The sequence below is a fragment of the Giraffa tippelskirchi genome, chromosome 7, assembly GCF_054371585.1.
Source record: "Giraffa tippelskirchi isolate mGirTip1 chromosome 7, T2T-mGirTip1v1.2.pri, whole genome shotgun sequence".
Lineage (NCBI taxonomy): Eukaryota > Metazoa > Chordata > Mammalia > Artiodactyla > Giraffidae > Giraffa > Giraffa tippelskirchi.
Window position 1 is genome coordinate 104,189,979 of NC_137281.1, and position 19,269 is coordinate 104,209,247.

A 19,269-nucleotide genomic window follows, 5' to 3' on the forward strand; every position below is an offset into this window, starting at 1 on the left:
CCGGGCTTTTGGCTCTGAAGCTTTTCTTTTTTGTGCTTTGTGATATAGGTATGACAGAAATGGGTTTTGACATCGTTATCTGCCATTTAATGTGGCATTGCAAGACCTAAAAATGTCAGATATTTAGACACTGATTACAGCATAATGCTAGACCCTTCATATATGAATAATGTACACTTATCCACGTACCTTCAAAAATTGAGACAACTAAATAGGTAATGCAACAAAATATCCTTTTGAAGAAAAGTCGTCTTGTTGTCTTTGAAAGATGGGAGGAAACAATTCATTAATCATCTACATCAAACTACGTATTGTTATTGTGCAAAAGCTTATATCCATTTACATTTGTACTATTAATCCCAAATTTTCCTGCTAGTTGAGCATCCATATGTAGACCATGGATGCAAACAGGAATGTTTTCACTTTTTCCTGATATATTCCTAAAATTTGAAAATTTGAAATGTCTAGAATGGCTTTGATTTTTTTCATTTACGTTCCAAAGGAAGATAATGGATGCTTTTGAAGAAGCATTCACATGTGTACTATTTCATAAAGCGCACATATTAAGTTTTATTATTTTTGAAGAATGATCCTGCTTTCTTCCAGTTGGAATTTTACATTTCTTAAGAAAACTCAAAAGGCAACTGAACTTGTCAAATAATCAAGGTTGGGTTTGTCCCAAAATTATTTCATGAGAGAAATAAATGCTTTATATTTTTTAAAAAACATGTCAATATTAATATTTATATTGATTTAAAACTATTGCAGCATTAATAGAAACTGTGGACCAAATGACCATGTTTAGTTATAAACAGTAATAAACAGTAGATCTTTTAGTAGTGTCTGTTGAGCAGTTCATTTATCCCTAGAAATCTGCTCTGATCCAAGATAAAAAATATCTTGAATTGTGAGCAAATTTGGAAGAGTTGATAAAGATACATGGTACAGAAAAATAGGGAAATAAAGCCATCAGAGTAGCCAAGGTCCATAGCACTATATAAAATATATTGAACTTGTTTTATTGCTATCAATTATGTACATAGCTCTCTAATTAAAAGATGCTCTGTAAAACTTCCTCTCCTCTCTATAAATTGTAAAAAATCAATGAGTCTGTACTAAATTTTCAAAATTTTATGGAAGATACCTTTTTCCAGTTATTAGATGAGTAAATTTCAAACACAGCTTCTGAGAAGTAAGCAATTCAACTGTACAAAGAGCAGTGCCTAATAAACCCTATCATGCCCTGAAATCAAAACATGGAATGTGTGACTTGTGAAATTCCTTCTAAAAAAAATTGAAACCATCATATAATTTGCAACTTAAGTATATAACATTCTTTGCTTCTGGGGCTTCCCTAATGGCTCAAATGGTAAAGAATCTGCCTGCAACGCAGGAGATCCAGGTTCAGTCCCTGAGTTGGGAAGATTTCCCTGGAGAAGTGAATGGCAACCCACTCCAGTATCCTTACCTGGAGAATTCCATGGACAGAGGAGCCTGGCAGACTATGGTCCATAGAGTTGCAAAAAGTTGGTCATGACTGAGCAACTAACACTTCACACTTCATAACACTCTTTACATGAAAATGTTACATCTTCCCTATCTTTTTTTATTGGAATCTAGTTGCTTTACAATGTTGTGTTAGCTTCTGCTGTACAGCAAAGTGAATCAGTTATACATGTACATATATCCCCTCTTTTTTGGATTTCTTTCCCATTTAGGTCACTGCAGAGCACTGAGTAGAGTTCCCTGTGCTATAAACTAGTTATCTATTTTATACATAGTGATGTATATATGTTAATCCCTATATCTCCCAGTTCATCCCACCTCCCCTCCCCCTTGGTGTCCATGTTTATTCTCTATTTCTGCTGTGCAAACAGATTCACCTGTACCATTTTCTAGATTCTACTTATGTACATTAACATATGATATGTTTTTTTTTTCCTTTCTGACTTATTTCACTTGGTTTGATGGTCTCTAGGTACATCCATGTTTCTGCAAATAGCACAATTTCATTCCTCTTTATGGCTGAGTAATATTCCATTGTATGTATGTACCATTTATCCATTCTTCTGTTAATGGACATTTAGGTTGCTTCCATATCCTGGCTCTCGTAAACAGTACCGCAATAAACATTGGGGTGCATTTAACTTTTTGAATTACAGTTTTCTCAGGGTATATACCCAGGAGTAATATTGATGGGTCATATGGTAGTTCTATTTTTAATTTTTTAAGGAACTTCCATACTGTTGTCTATAGTGGATGTATCAATTTACATTCTCCCCAACAGTATAAGAGGATTCCCTTTTCTCCACAGAAACTCTCCAGTGTTTATTATTTGTAGATTTTTTGATGATGGCCATTCTGTCTGGTGTGAGATTATACCTCATTATAGTTTTGATTTGCATTTCTCTAATAATTAGTGATGTTGAGCAACTTATCATGTGCCTCTTGGCCATCTGTATGTCTTCTTTGGAGAAATATCTTTTAGGTCTTCAGCTCATTTTTTCCTTGGGTGGTCTGGTTTTTGTTTGTTGGTTTTTTTGATATTGAGCTGCATGAGTTTTTTATATATTTTGGAGATTAATTCTTTTTCTGTTGCTTCATTTGCAAATATTGTCTCCCATTATGATGGTTGTATTTTTGTCTTGGCTATGATTTCCTTTACTGTGCAAAAGCTTTTAAGTTTAGTTAGGTCTCATTTGTTTATTTTTGTTTTGACTTTTATTACCCTAGGAGGTGGGTCAAAAAAGATCTTGCTGCGATTTATGTCAAAGAGCATTTTGCCTGTGTTTTCCTCTAAGTTTTATACTATCTGGCCTTATATTTAGGTCTTTAACCATTTTGGGTTTATGTTTGTGTATGGTATTAGGATGACAATCAACAAATGAGAAAATCTTTGTGTTAATGCCTTGAAAACTGGCAAGTACCATACTCTTATTCAGTATAATTAATTTGCTGTGATTATTCCTTCGTAGCTTAGGTTGTATTTATGATGTATAAAATACACTTCAAGTTGATATTTAAAACAATGAATACTCGTTATATTATAGTTATTTGCTACACTTAACAGTCTCCTTTAGGATGACTGTCTTCCTTTATTAGTTTCCTTGGAAACTAATTTATCAGTTGCATTCAGTAATCACTGGTAACTAGCAAATAGTAATCACTTGCATTAAGATATGAAAATAGAGTTGGCTACAGTTTGATTCAGAATTTGATGGATATATGCTACCTAGAGCATTGGGGCAGCTGCCTGTGTAAGAAACAAACACATATCTGAGGTTCAGTTCAGTCGCTCAGCTGTGACCTTTGTGACCCCATGGACTGCAGCATGCCAAGCCTCGCTGTCCATCACCAACTCCCGGAGCCTACTCAAACCCATGTCCATCGTGTTGGTGATGCCATCCAACCATCTCATCCTGTCATCCCCTTCTCCTGCCTTCAATCTTTCCCAGCACCAGGGTCCTTTCCAATGAGTCGGTTCTTCGCATCAAGTGTCCAAAGTGTTGGAGTTTCAGCTTCAGCATCAGTCCATCCAATGAATATTCAGGGTTGATTTCCTTTTAGGTTGACTGGTTTGATCTTGCTGTCCAAAGGACTCTCAAGAATCTTCTCCAGCACCACAGTATGAAAGCATTAATTCTTCAGTGCTCAGCATTCCTTATGGTCCAATTCTCACATCCATACATGGCTACTGGAAATAGTAGTCCATGCAGCAAGTATGATTTTAAGAACTATTTTAAAATATTTTAAAAATTGAAACCTTTAAAAGCAAATCCATTATTACCAGAGAAATTTATAGGAAGCACATGCTGCAGTCAGTCCTCCTTGTAAAAAGGAAGTGTACTTTAACTCATTCTCCTGATTGTAAGAGGAGCTAATTTTTCAGGAATTTCATGAGCCAGTAGTAAAATAGTTTGTAGCCTGAAATTTGCCATGAAGGCTATAATTACACCACAGAATCTGGAAAACTACCAATCAGAGCTTTTCTCTCTTTCTCTCTCTCTATAGCTATCTCTATCTCTTTCTGTTGTGGGGGAAAGAGAGTTGTTTCTTCTTGCTTTCTTTGTGTCTAGAAATTTGCTCTTACATTTACTAGTATAATACTGGGCTTCAGTCACCTCTACAGTAATACTTTCTTATAGAGTAAAATCAATTTCTACCCAAAACAAATATTCATTGGTTGTCTTCTAAATGTTTGACATGACCAATTGCCCTTGATCTCATTCTATTGCTGTATCTGTATTTATATAAATAAAAATAAACATGACTTGTTTTATAAAAATTGTGAAAGAAAAAGATCAGCTTTCAGGGGCTGGGCAAGGTAGGACAGACATTTATAGGTAATAGCTGCTTTAAGAGTTGTACGTCTGTGCTGCTCAATGAGAATAGCATTTGCTTACTGCAAATCATATGGTTATATCCCCCAATTTTCTCTTTTCAAGGACACTTTGTTATCCTTACTTTTTATTGTTCCTGATTTTTTCAGTATAATTTGTTGTGTTTCTAAGCACTATATTATATTAAAATATGACATAATCCCTGCCCCAAATAAACGCATAATCTAGTGGAGACAACAAATGCAATCACAATTATTTACATGTCAGTATGTATGCTTTATGCAAATATATATATTCATGACTTTACTTCACCATGTACTAAAAACTGAGTTAGTTGTTTGAGGGGACTGTACAAACAGGTGAGAGATATTTGGCGGTACAAACTTACAGTTGCAAAATTGATGTGTCACAGGAATGAAATGTACAATGTGGAGAATGCAGTCAATAACTATGTAATACCTTTGTATGGTGACATATCAACACTAGGGTTATTGTGGTGGTCATTTTGAAATATATAGAAATACCAAGTCATTATGTTGTATAACCAAAACTAATATAGTGTTGTAGGTCAATTATACTTTGAAAACAAACAAATTTATAGAAAAAGAGATCAAATTTGTGGTTACCAGAGGCTGAGGGATCAGGGAAGGGAGAATTGAATAAAAGGCAGCCAAAAGGTATAAACTTCCAGTTTTGTAAGATACTTAAGTAATAAGGATGTAAGGTGTGTGTGTGTGTGTGTGCGTATGTGCACGCTAAGTCCTTTGGTCATGTCTGACTCTGTGTGACACTATGGGCTGTAGCCTACCAGGCTCCTCTGTCCATGGGATTCTCCAAGCAAGAATGATATAATAAATAAAATTAATACTGCCATATGTTATATGAAAGTTGGTAAGAGAGTAAATCCTGAGTCTTCATCACAAGAAAAATTTTTTATATTTCTTTAATTTTTATCTATATAAAATGATAAATGTTCATTAAATTAATTTTGATAATCATTTTATGATATATGTAAGTCAAATCATCATGCTGTACACCTTAAACTTAGATAATGGCGTATGTGAGTTATATTGGGTTGCCCAGGAACGTCATTCAGGTTTTTCTGTAACATCTTTTGGAAAAACCCTAAGGAACTTTTGGGCCAACCCAATATCTTTAAAAAAAAAACTGGAAGAAAAAGAGGGTTGACTATACATATTCACCATTATAATACAAAGAGACTACTATAAGGCATTTGATTTTGTTCTTGGTGGTGGTAGGATGATAAGAGTAATTCTAATAATTTTAAAAGGGCGTAACCATCTGGTTCTGGTCTAGGTCTCTATAGCAGCTAAAGGTCCCCTTTCCTCAGATATTTTCATTTTTAAAGGCTTAAGATGGTTGCTTAACTCCACACCTCATGTCTTCATTCTGCTCAGTATGAAGGCGGATAGGGGAGAAAATATATGTCCTCTCCCTTTTAGGGAGACTTCTCACACATTCTTCTGCATATATCTCATTGGTAAGAACTGAATCACATGGTCATTCTTAGAAGGAAGTCAGAGAAGTATAGTATTATAACTGGTGGCAATGTATACAATGATTTAAAAGTAGCTTTTTGTTATGAGAGGGGGAGAGAATGACTGTATAGTGGTTTTAGGGGGTCAGCTTTATGTGGGGATCCTGCACATGAATATTTAGGCATGGAGCATCCTACACTACAAGGAATACTGAAGAAAGGAATGTTTTCTGCCAGTTCCTGAGGAAACACAGTTCTCTGAAACAGTTCACCAGAGCCTGAACTGGTAGTTGTACCAACAATCGTTCTGGGAATAGCTAGAGGAAGTGGCACAATAAGGCTGCATTTCAGCAGATTTTTGGCTTTCAGCCAGAGCAACACAGAGCCTCCAGGAGGTGGTAAGTGGGCCATGGGATCAGGAAAAGTAGTCTAAATAATTGTAAATGCAACTAGAGAAGGCAGTAAACAGTGGTCCTCTTCCAGAATGGTCCATCCTAAAAAGAGCACTCAAGAACTCTTGGCTGAGAGGAACAGATCCAGACCTGGTTCACTTGCAGACATGTAGGACAAGCAGGTCAGAATCTGAGGCAGGTGTCTGGAGGCTGCACAAACTGCACACACAGGGATGCCTGTTAGAGCTGAGTGATCCTTTCTTTATTTGGCAGATAAGAGCTCAGAGTAAGATAACTTGCTTTATCCAAGTTAAGTGTGGCTTTACTTGTACCTGAACGGTGGAAAGTTAACATATTAATTGTAGTAGACCAGAAACTCCAAACTCTTGACTCACTGGAGAGTATCAAAGGAAAATGTCTCTTTTTTTTTCCTTCCTACCCTCTCTTATAAATGGAAATCATTGTCAGTTGAAATTGAGAGATGAATCGGGTCCCTGTTTAAACATCAATGGAAATATAAGGATTCAGATTATATCATTTATCTTCTCATTTGATAAGATGTTAATCAAATACTATGAACTTCAGAAAAAGATTTGATTAAAAGTTCCCTGTTTGTTTGTTTTTTTCTCCTCAAATGGAAAATTCTGTGCAATAATCATTTGCCTGGTCTGAGTGTAAAATCAGTCTTCCATATACTACTGCACTAATATTCAAAACACAGTAAAAATACACCAGGATATTTTATACAGATATACAGGTATAACCTAGTGGTTAGCTTTGAGGGAAGGCAGCCCTAATTTTGAATTCTAACCTTCACATTCACTGGCAGTGTGATTAGAGACAAGTTAGCGTGTGTTCTGTTTCTCTGCTTATAAAATCACAATTATATTAGTAGTACTCTGTTTGGTAATTTTTCACATGGATTCATTCATTTGCTTATTTAGAAATACTTATTGAGACTCTACTATATTCAAGACACTGTTCTAGGTGTTAGAGACACGAACGGGAGAGCACCAAAATCCTGCCCTTGTGGAGCCTACTATCTAGATGGAGATTAGCTGAGCACTTTGCAAGTATGTGGTATAGTTCCTGGAATAGGGTAAACATTCTCTCAGAAGAGAAACTGCCATTATTTCTGTCACTTGTGAAATAACTGGATGATTAAGAGAGTAAAAAATATGAGGTAGGGTGGGATGTTTTAACTTTTCAGCCAAAGGTACTATTGAAAGACTGAGTAGCGTGTATGTTTCCCCCATCAGAACAACTTTGTTCTAAACACTTAAAGCTCAAATACCACACTTCTAATGATTTTGACTGAGGAGAGATCTTTAATTCATGTTTCTAGTAGCAGAAATTATTACTTCTACAGAACTTTTAGAATGATTAAATACTACCAATGTTTATCTTTTGATATTTAGGAAGTAATATTTATTTTCCATGGATGTGATTCCTAATTTTATTTTACATATAAAAAATGGTAAATCTAGTTTATATCATAAATCTAGCTTGTAACAAATCCTGGTAAAGTTCTTGGGAAAAAACAAAAATAGACATATTTGCACATGCTTTATTACCTGTTGTTTAGAATAATGTTTCATCAGAAAACAATTGACAATACCTTTGTAATATGGTAATCACACAAAGTTATCACAGTGTATAGTCTAGTCAAGGGAAACATGGACTTTTTTCTCGAGTGTGGAAAAATATAGATGAAATAATTATTATCATTTGTGGAATTCTTTATAATTATGATAGCTCTACTTTAAACAGAAGATAGGGATAACAATTATATTTTATACTAAAATTTCTGAAATATCTGATTGGAAAAAGTGAAATGAAACTGTCTTTTTCCTCTTTATGTAGCAGTATGAGTAGTCTGTACCTAAGTCTCCAGTGTCTGCCATACAGCCATTAATGCTAGGAAGAGCCACCACATTAAGGAGCATTGTAGGTTGGCACTTTTCATTCTGGACTTTTTTTTTTTTTTGACATTTTTATGGTTTCTTTTTATTTATTTATTTATTTTTAATTAATTTATTTATCTATTTTTTACTTAACACTATTGTATTAGTTTTGCCATACATTGACATGAATTCGCCATGGGTGTACATGCGTTCCCCTTCCAGAACCCCCCTCCCACCTCCCTCCCCATCCCATCCCTCTGGGTCACCCAGTGTACCAGCCCTGAGCACCCTGTATCATGCATCGAACCTAGACTGGCGATTCGTTTCACATATGATAATTTACATGCTTCAATGCCATTCTCCCATATCATCCCACACTTGCCCTCTCCCATAGAGTCCAAAATACAGTTATATACATCTGTGTCTCTTTTACTGTCTCACATACAGGGTTATCTTTATCGATTTGCTAAATTCCATATATATGTGTTAGTATACTGTATTGGTGTTTTTCTTTCTGGCTTACTTCACTCTGTATAATAGGCTCCAATTTCATCCACCTCATTAGAAGTGATTCAAATGTATTCTTTTTAATGGCTGAGTAATATTCCATTGTGTATATGTACCACAGCTTCCTTATCCATTTGTCTGCTGATGGGCATCTAGGCTGCTTCCGTGTCCTGGCTATTATAAACAGTGCAGCGATGAACATTGGGGTACACGTGTCTCTTTCAGTTCTGGTTTCCTCAGTGTGTATGGCCAGCAGTGGGATTGCTGGGTCATATGGCAGTTCTATTTCCAGTTTTTTGAGGAATCGCCACACTGTTCTCCATAGTGGCTGTACTAGTTTGCATTCCCACCAACAGTGTAAGAGAGTTCCCTTTTCTCCACACCCTCTCCAGTATTTATTGCTTGTAGACTTTTGGATAGCAGCCATTCTGACTGGCGTGAGATAGTACCTCATTGTGGTTTTGATTTGCATTTCTCTGATAATGAGTTATGCTGAGCATCTTTTCATGTGTTTGTTAGCCATCTGTATGTCTTCTTTGGAGAAATGTCTGTTTAGTTCTTTGGCCCGCTTTTTGATTGGGTCATTTATTTTTCTGGAATTGAGCTGCAGGAGTCGCTTGTATATTTTTGAGATTAATTGTTTGTCCATTGCTTCGTTTGCTATTATTTTCTCCCATTCTGAAGCCTGTCTTTTCACCTTGCTTATAGTTTCCTTTGTTGTGCAGAAGCTTTTAATTTTAATTAGGTCCCATTTGTTTATTTTTGTTTTTATTTCCAATATTCTGGGAGGTGAGTCATAGAGGATCCTGCTGTGGTTTATGTTGGAGAGTTTTTTGCCTATATTTTCCTCTATTAGTTTTATAGTTTCTGGTCTTATGTTTAGATCTTTGATCCATTTTGAGTTTATTTTTGTGTATGGTGTTAGAAAGTGTTCTAGTTTCATTCTTTTCCAAGTGGTTGACCAGTTTTCCCAGCACCACTCGTTAAAGAGATTGTCTTTTCTCCATTGTATATTCTTGCCTCCTTTGTCAAAGATAAGGTGTCCATAGGTGCGTCAATTTATCTCTGGGCTTTCTATTTTGTTCCATTGATCTATATTTCTGTCTTTGTGCCAGTACCATACTGTCTTGATGACTGTGGCTTTGTAGTAGAGACTGAAGTCAGGCAGGTTGTTTCCTCCAGTTACATTCTTCTTTCTCAATATTGATTTGGCTATTCGAGATATTTTGTATTTACATATGAACTGTGAAATTATTTGTTCTAGTTCTGTGAAAAATACCGTTGGTAGCTTGATAGGGATTGCATTGAATCTATAGATTGTTTTGGGTAGTATATTCATTTTCATTATATTGATTCTTCCAATCCATGAACATGGTATATTTCTCCATCTTTTTGTGTCCTCTTTGATTTCTTTCACCAGTGTTTTATAGTTTTCTATATATAGGTCTTTTGTGTCTTTAGTTAGATATATTCCTAAGTATTTTATTCTTTTCGTTGCGATGGTGAGTGGAATTGTTTCCTTAATTTCTCTTTCTGTTTTTTCATTGTTAGTGTATAGGAATGCAAGAGATTTCTGGGGGTTGATTTTATATCCTGCAACTTTACTATATTCATTGATTGACTCTAGTAATTTTCTGGTGGAGTCCTTAGGGTTTTCTATGTGGAGGATCATGTCATCTACAAACAGTGTGAGTTTTACTTCTTTTCCAATCTGGATTCCTTTTATTTCTTTTTCTTCTCTGATTGCTGTGGCAAAAACTTCTAAAGCTATGTTGAATAGTACTGGTGACAGTCAGCACCCTTGACTTGTTCCTGACTTTAGGGGAAATGCTTTCAATTTTTCGCCATTTAGGATAAGGTTTTCTGTGGGTTTGTCATATACAGCTTTTATTATGTTGAGGGATGTTCCTTCTATTCCTGCTTTTTGGAGAGTTTTTATCATAAATGGATGTTGAATTTTGTCACAGGCTTTCTCTGCATCTATTGAAATAATCATATGGTTTTTATTTTTCAATTTGTTAATGTGGTGTATTACATTGACTGATTTGTGGATATTGAAGAATCCTTGCATCCCTGGGATAAAGCCCACTTGGTCGTGATGTATGATCTTTTAAAAATGCTGTTGGATTCTGTTTGCTAGGATTTTGTGAAGGATTTTTGCATCTATCTCCATCAGTGACATTGGCCTGTAGTTTTCCTTTTTTGTGACATCTTTGTCAGGTTTTGGTATTAGGGTGATGGTGGCCTCATAGAATGAGTTTGGAAGTTTACCTTCCTCTGCAATTTTCTGGTAGAGTTTGCGTAGGATAAGTGTTAGCTCTTTAAAGTTTTGGTAGAATTCAGCTGTGAAGCCATCTGGTCCTGGGCTTTTTGTTTGTTGAAAGATTTCTGATTACAGTTTCAATTTCTGTGCCTGTGATGGGTCTGTTAAGATTTCTATTTCTTCCTGGTTCAGTTTTGGAAAGTTGTACTTTTCTAAGAATTTATCCATTTCTTCCAAGTTGTCCATTTTATTAGCATATAGTTGCTGATAATAATCTCTTACGATCCTTGGTATTTCTGTGTTGTCTGTTGTGATCTCTCCATTTTCATTTCTAATTTTGTTGATTTGATTCTTCTCCCTTTTTTTCTTGATGAGTCTGGCTAATGGCTTGTCCAAGGACCAGCTTTTGGCTTTGTTGATTTTAGCTATGGTCTCTTTTGTTTCTTTTGCATTTATTTCTACCCTAATTTTTAAGATTTCTTTCCTTCTACTAACCCTGGGATTCTTCATTTCTTCCTTTTCTAGTTGTGTAGAGTTAGGTTATTTATTTGACTTTTTTCTTCTTTCTTGTGGTAAGCCTGTATTGCTATGAATCTTCCCCTTAGCACTCATTCTGAACTTTAAAGCAAAGAATTATTTGAAAATATCTGAATATAATATGAATAAAATTTAATCACATATCACATAAAATACTGTTTGTTTCATTTACTCACCATTAATCCCCATGGAAAAGAAATGCAAAAAAGCAAAATGCCTGTCTGAGGAGGCCTTATAGATAGCTCGGAAGAGAAGAGAAGTGAAAAGCAAAGGAGAAAAGGAAAGATATTCCCATCTGAATGCAGAGTTCCAAAGAATAGCAAGGAGAGATAAGAATGCCTTCCTCAGCGATCAGTGCAAAGAAATAGAGGAAAACAACAGATTGGGAAAGACTAGAGATCTCTTCAAGAAAAGTAGAGATACCAAAAGAACATTTCACGCAAAGATTAGCTCAATAAAGGACAGAAATTGTATGGACCTAACAGAAGCAGAAGATATTAAGAAGAGGTGGCAAGAATACACAGAACTGTACAAAAAAGATCTTCACGACCCAGATAATCACGATGGTGTGATCACTCACTTAGAGCCAGACACTCACCTAGAGCCAGACATCCTGGAATGTGAAGTCAAGTGGGCCTTAGAAAGCATCACTACGAACAAAGCTAGTGGAGGTGATGGAATTCCAGTTGAGCTATTTCAAATCAAGAAAGATGATGCTGTGAAAGTGCTGCACTCGATATGCCAGCAAATTTGGAAAACTCAGCAGTGACCACAGGACTGGAAAAGGTCAGTTTTCATTCCAATCCCAAAGAAAGGCAATGCCAAAGAATGCTCAAACTACCACACAATTGCACTCATCTCACATGCTAGTAAAGTAATGCTCAAAATTCTCCAAGCCAGGCTTCAGCAATATGTGAACCGTGAACTTCCAGATGTTCAAGCTGGTTTTAGAAAAGGCAGAGGAACCAGAGATCAAATTGCCAATATCCGCTGGATCATTGAAAAAGCAAGAGAGTTCCAGAAAACATCTCTTTCTGCTTTATCGACTATGCCAAAGCCTTTGACTGTGTGGATCACAATAAACTGTGGAAAATTCTGAAAGAGATGGGAATACCAGACTATCTGATTTGTCTCTTGAGAAACCTGTATGCAGGTCAGGAAGCAACAATTAGAACTGGACATGGAACAGCAGACTGGTTCCAAATAGGAAAAGGAGTACGTCAAGGCTGTATATTGTCACCCTGCTTGTTTAACTTATATGCAGAGTACATCATGAGAAACGCTGGGCTGGAAGAAACACAAGCTGGGATCAAGATTGCCGGGAGAAATATCAATAACCTCAGATATGCAGATGACACCACCCTTATGGCAGAAAGTGAAGAAGAACTAAAGAGCCTCTTGATGAAAGTGAAAGAGGAGAGTGAAAAAGTTGGCTTAATGCTCAACGTTCAGAAAACTAAGATCATGGCATCTGGTCCCATCACTTCATGGGAAATAGATGGGGAAACAGTGGAAACAGTGTCAGACTTTATTTTGGGGGGCTCTAAAATCACTGCAGATGGTGATTGCCGCCATGAAATTAAAAGACACTTACTCCTTGGAAGGAAGGTTATGACCAACCTAGACAGCATATTTAAAAGCAGAGACATTACTTTGCCAACAAAGGTCCGTCTAGTCAAGGCTATGGTTTTTCTAGTGGTCATGTATGGATGTGAGAGTTGGACAGTGAAGAAAGCTGAGCACCGAAGAATTGATGCTTTTGAACTGTGGTATTGGAGAAGACTCTTGAGAGTCCCTTGGACTGCAAGGAGATCCAATCAATCCATCCTAAAGAATATCACTCCTGGTTGTTTATTGGAAGGACTGATGTTGAAGCTGAAACTCCAATACTTTGGCCACCTCATGCGAAGTGTTGACTCATTGGAAAAGACCCTGATGCTGGGTAGGATTGGGGGCAGGAGGAGAAGGGGACGACAGAGGATGAGATGGTTGGATGGCATCACTGACTCGATGGACATGGGTTTGGGTCGACTCTGGGAGTTGGTGATGGACAGAGAGGCCTGGCGTGCTGCAGTTCCTCGGGTCACAAAGAGTTGGACATGACTGAGTGACTGAACTGAACTGAACTGAACTGAATCTTAACTACAGAAATGTTCATGGCTTGTGAGCTGTTGAAAGTGAAAGTCATTCAGTCATGTCTGACTGTTTGTGATCCTATGGGCTATACAGTCCATGGAATTCTCCAGGCCAGAATACTGGAGTTGGTAGCATTTCCCTTCTCCAAGGGATCTTCCCAACCCATGGATCGAACCCCGGTTTCCCTCATTGCAGGCAGATTCCTTACCAGCTGAGCCACCAGGGAAACCCAAGAAGACTGGAGTGAGTAGCTGTTAAAAACATAACTTAATATTAAATGTGTCACATTTTGGTAATTTTCACAATATGTTAAACATTTTAATTATTATATTTATTTTGGAGATCTGTGATCTTTGATGTTACTTTTGTAATTGTTTTGGTATACCATGAACCACACACATCCAAGATGACAAAGTTAATTGATAAATGTTGTGCATGTTCTGACTATTCCGCCAACAAACCATTACCTCCATCCCACTCCCTCTCTTTAGGCCTTCCCCATTCCCTGATACACAACTCTACTGAAGTAGACTATAAGCCTCTAAGTGTTTAAGTGAAAGGAAGAGTTCAAATTCTCTCACTTTAAATTAAAATCTAGAAATGATTAAGCTCAGTGAGGAAGAGTTGTTGAAAGTTGAGATAAACCGAAAACTAGACCTTTTACCAAACAGCCAAGTTTTGAATGCAAGTGAAAACTTCTTGTAGCAAATTCGAAGTGCTACTCCAGTGAACATAGGAATGATGTGAAAGTAAAACAGTCTTATTGCTGATAAGGAGAAAGTCTGAGTGATCTGGATAAAAGATCAGACCAGCCACAGCATTACCTTAAACCCTAGCTAACTGAGCAAGACCCTAACTCTCTTCAAGTCTGTGAGGGCTGAAAGAAATGAAGAAGCTGCAGAAGAAAAGTAGGAATTTAACAGAGGTTCTCTCATGAACTAAAAGGAAAGAAGCTGTCTCTTTAACACAAAGTGCAAGGTGAAGCAGGAAATCCTGCTTATATTAATAGAAACTGCAATAAGTTATACAGAAAACCTCGCTAAGATCATTAATGAAGGTGGCTACACTAAACAATAGATTTGCAGTGTAGACAGAAAATCTTTATATGGGAAGAAGATGTCATCTACGATTTTAATAGAGACAGGAAAAGTCAGTGACTGGCTGCAAATTTTCAAAAGATCTACTGGCTCTCTTGTTAAGGACTAATGCAGTTGGTGACTTTTAGGTTGAAGCCAGTGATTATTTACCACTCAAACAATTTAGGGCTTTTAAGAACTATGCTAAACCTACTCTACTTGTGTTCTATAAATGGAACAACAAAGCCTGGATGACGGCACTCCTGTCTGTAACATGGTTTACTGAATATATTAAGTCAACTATTGAGACCTACTGCTAAAGAAAAAAACAAAAAAAAAAATGATACCTTCCAAAGTATTACCAACCATTGACAGGTCACCTGATCTGTTAATTGCCATAACCAAAAGCTCTGATGGAGATAGATGTACAATGAGATTCATGTTGTTTTCATGCCTGCAACACAGTATCCTCCTTCGGCCCATGGATCAAGGGGTGATTTCAAGTCCTATTATTTAAAAAATACATTTTCCAGGCTATAGCTGCCACAGAGAGTCATTCCTCTGATGGATCTGGACAAAATAAATTGAAAACCCCTGGAAAAGATTCACCATTCTATATGCCATTAAGAACATTTATGATTCATGGCTATAGGTCAGAAGATCAACAAGATTTGGAAGAAGTTGATTCCAACCCTCACGGATGACTTAGAGGGGTTCAAGACTTCAGCGGGGGAAGTAACTACAGATATGCTGGAAATGGCATGAAAATTAGAATTTTAAGTGGAGTCTGAAGATGTGACTGAATTGCTTCAATTTCATGATAAAATTTTAACAGATGATGAGTTGCTTCTTATGAATGGACAAAGAAAGTGGTTTCTTGAGATGGAATCTAGTCCTGGTGAGGATGCTGTGAAGAATGCTGAAATGACAACAAAGGATTTAGAATATTACATAAACTCAGTTGATAAAGGAGTGGCAGAGTTTGAGAAAATTGACTCCAATTTTCAAAGAAATTCTACTGTGGGTAAAATACTGTCAAACAGCACTGCATGCTAAGAGGAATCATTTGTGAAAGGAAGAGTCAATTGATGTGGTAAATTTTGTTTTTGTCACATTTTAAGAAATTGCCACAGCCACCCGAATCTTTAGCAACCACTACCCTGATCAGTCAGCAGCCATCAATATCCATGCAACATCCTCCACCAGCAAAAAGATTATGACTTGTCAAAAGCTCAGATGGTTAGCATTTTTTAGCAATAAAGTAATTTTTTTTAAATAAGATGCACACATTGTTTTTTAGGCATAATACTACTGCACATTTAATAGACTACAATGGAATGTAAACATAAACTTTGTAGGCACCGAGAGACTAAAAATGTGTGTGACTCACTTTATCGTGATATTTGATTTATTCTTGTGGTGTGAAACTCAACATGCAATATCTCCAAGGTATGCCTGTAATGTTTTGGAGAATCTTTTATTGACACCCAAGTAGCAGTTGCTATTTTCACTTTAGATGATTTCAAAGTAACACCTGAATGGAATTCTTTTATTACAAAAGTAGAAACAAAGGAGCTAAATTTAAAAAAAATAGGTATAATATTTACAGTACTTACTGATGTGTTGGACTATTTGGTAGATGTAAAACTGATTATAATGTTTGCAATTATATGAAGCCTTTGTTTAATCACCAATATTCCCTTATTAAAGGACCAGAAAACTCATTAGAGCCACGAGCAAATGAAAAGATTAATCAGAAACCTAACCTTGGTCCCAAATAGCTCTTCTTTCTTATAGTCTTCTGAGTTTCACCTTTGTCCTTTGCTATGCAGTTATCTTCTTTCTAGGGAATTAAATTTCTGTATAGAAATTATACGAAAATTCTCTCAGAGACTAGCTGCATTTACTTAAGTAATTTGATAGTACAAATGATTTTCTGAATATACTGCTCTAAAATTGTATTTCTTTCTTTTTTTTTTTTTTAACAGTGTCAGACTTTATTTTTTTATTTACTTATTTTTTAACAAATTTATTTATTTTAGTTGGGGGCTAATTACTTTACAATATTGTAGTGGTTTTTGCCATACATTGACATGAATCAGCCATGGGTTTACATGTGTTCCCCATCCTGAACCCCCCTCCCACCTCCCTCCCCATCCCATCCCTCTGGGTCATCCCATTGCCCCAGCCCTGAGCATTTGTCTCATGCATTGAACCTGGAATGGTGTTCTATTTCACATATAATATACATGTTTCAATGCTATTCTCTCAGAACGTCCCACCCTCACCTTCTCCCTCAGAGTCCATAAGACTGTTCTATGCATCTGTGTCTCTTATTCTGTCTCGCATATAGGGTTATCGTTACCATCTTTCAAATTCCATATATATGCATTAGTATACTGTATTGGTGTTTTTCTTTCTGGCTTACTTCACTCTGTATAATGGGCTCCAGTTTCATCCATCTCAATAGAACTGATGAGACTGCCTAAAATTGTATTTCTATTACTCTCATCCTTTAATGTCTTTGGAAGCAAACTTTTCTTTGCCCGTGACATTTATTCTAACTACTTTTAGACATGATGACATCAGTGACCCACAGATAATCCAAAGTTCAAAGGTCAAATTTAAACTTGGGTTGTGTTTTTTAAAATATTTTAAATCTACTTGTCTTTTTAAAATATAGCATTGATAACAAGAAAATCAATTGTAACATATTAGAGCCAAAGCGCATTTTATTTTGCAAGTGAGAATAACAGTCCAAGATTTAAGAACTTTGATGACAGTTGAGGATACATTTTTTGTCATAAATAGAGGTCAAGAGTCGCTAGGCTTGTTATTGGAAATAGTTAGTTTACATCAGATAATTAAACACTAGAACCATAGACACACCTATGCCTAACTTACCTGAAAATATCCGGTGAAGTACAGTAGAAGATTCCTATGGATTTGCAAGAACCTATTCGTGTTTCTTTCCAATTCCACATTCAGTGACCTTACGTTAGTTGCTTGAAATCAACCATGGTGGGAATATTTGCACCTCAGAAATCAGCAGATACCTCAAATAAGACCTTTCTCTCCCCTGGAGAGCTTGTTATTAAATTTACTAGCACACGCTGGTAATATCTTAAGTGAAGATTGAAATGTCTGACTTTTAAAGGCACAATTTAAAGTGAGTGCATTGTGCTTGGTGAGAGTCCAAAGTCTACTTTTTTCTGTGTTTAAGAACTGTGGATGATGACATTCCTGAGTGCTACTTCCAATCTGCCATCACTTTAACATTTCCATTTTTCCTCACCTGATGCCAAGATGCTCTGGAAACCAGGATACATAAGTTTGAGGAGGTAGTATCCACTCAGGCCTACAAGGATCAAAACTCTTAGTACTAGAAGTCCATTTCTTCCTGAAATTGCCTCAAATCCTTTTTAGATGGTTGGGTGAGAATCTTAAGAAAATTAAAGATCTGCTAAAACATCAAAACCAAGAGTTCCTTGGCCCTTGTGAATGCTGTCTCTTAATACCAAAAATATTGTTAGGAGGTATGAAAGAAAGAGTTAACTCAGCAGGGTTTGGGTGCTCACTGTGTGGTAAAGGATTAACTCAGTGGAATTAGGTAGCTCAAACTTTGAGTATACTAAAGAAAGAATTAACTCTTGACCAGGTCCTGAGAGATTATCTCCAAATCCTTGGAATATTCTGCATGATGAGAGTATATTTGTATAGCAGAGCCACGATCCATGCCTGAGAGTTTACATTAACATCAAGCTTTATGATGGGGGCCTTGGGCTGTATTAGTTTGATCTTTTAGCAGTTAGAGATTGAGTAATTCAGATGAGTTGTGCTGGTGCTCCATGCTGGTAGTCCTTCATGACTCACCCTCCCGACCCCTGTGAAAAATCTCTGTCACAGCTCACGTGAGCTTTCCTTCTTGGCAGGACTTCACGTATGTTGTCATAGGTCATTGTTGGGAGAATTAAACATTATCCATGTTACTCCACTGGGAGAGGACAACTGTAAGCTTATGACTGGTTTCTCCTGGACTGTCTCCTGTTTACCTTTTGCCCCTGCTGACTTTAATCTCTATCCTTTAACTGTAATAAATGGTAACTGTGAATTTCTGAGTTTTATAGGTCCTTCTAATAAAGGATCAAATCTGAGGGGGAGTCTTGGGAAATCTTGACACAAGTGATCTTCAAGGGAAAGCACTGACCCAGAAGCCAGGAGTCCTTAAGTCTATTCCAGCCCTGTGAAGAATATAACTCTATGGTTGGAGGCCTTCTGCTCCCTTTGCTAGATTCCAGTTTATCTACATATTTTTAACTTTTGTGACTTCTCAGTTCAGTTCTATATCTGATATTCTGTGATTCTAAATACGCAATTTACCTACTATTTCTGTCTAGGACTTCAAAGTCATAACACATTCAAGTCTTGGATGTTTAAAAGTAAAAAAGCATCTGAGAATACTTTAGTGCTAATAGTAAATCTAGTTTATCTTCGATTTTTTTTGGGGGGGGTCCTCCCTCTGACCCTCTACTATAAAGGTGGCACTATTTAAGAAATCAACAAAACCACAAAAAATAAACTCATATACATATCCCTGGACTTCCCCAGCAGCTCAA

At 36.6% G+C, this 19,269-nt stretch overlaps 1 protein-coding gene across 2 annotated transcripts in view; it reads left to right on the plus strand.

Moving 5' to 3' along the window:
- LOC145514141 (uncharacterized) overlaps positions 1 to 19,269 on the plus strand; it is a 959,076-nt gene that overhangs the window by 824,011 nt on the left and 115,796 nt on the right. The window lies entirely within an intron of this gene.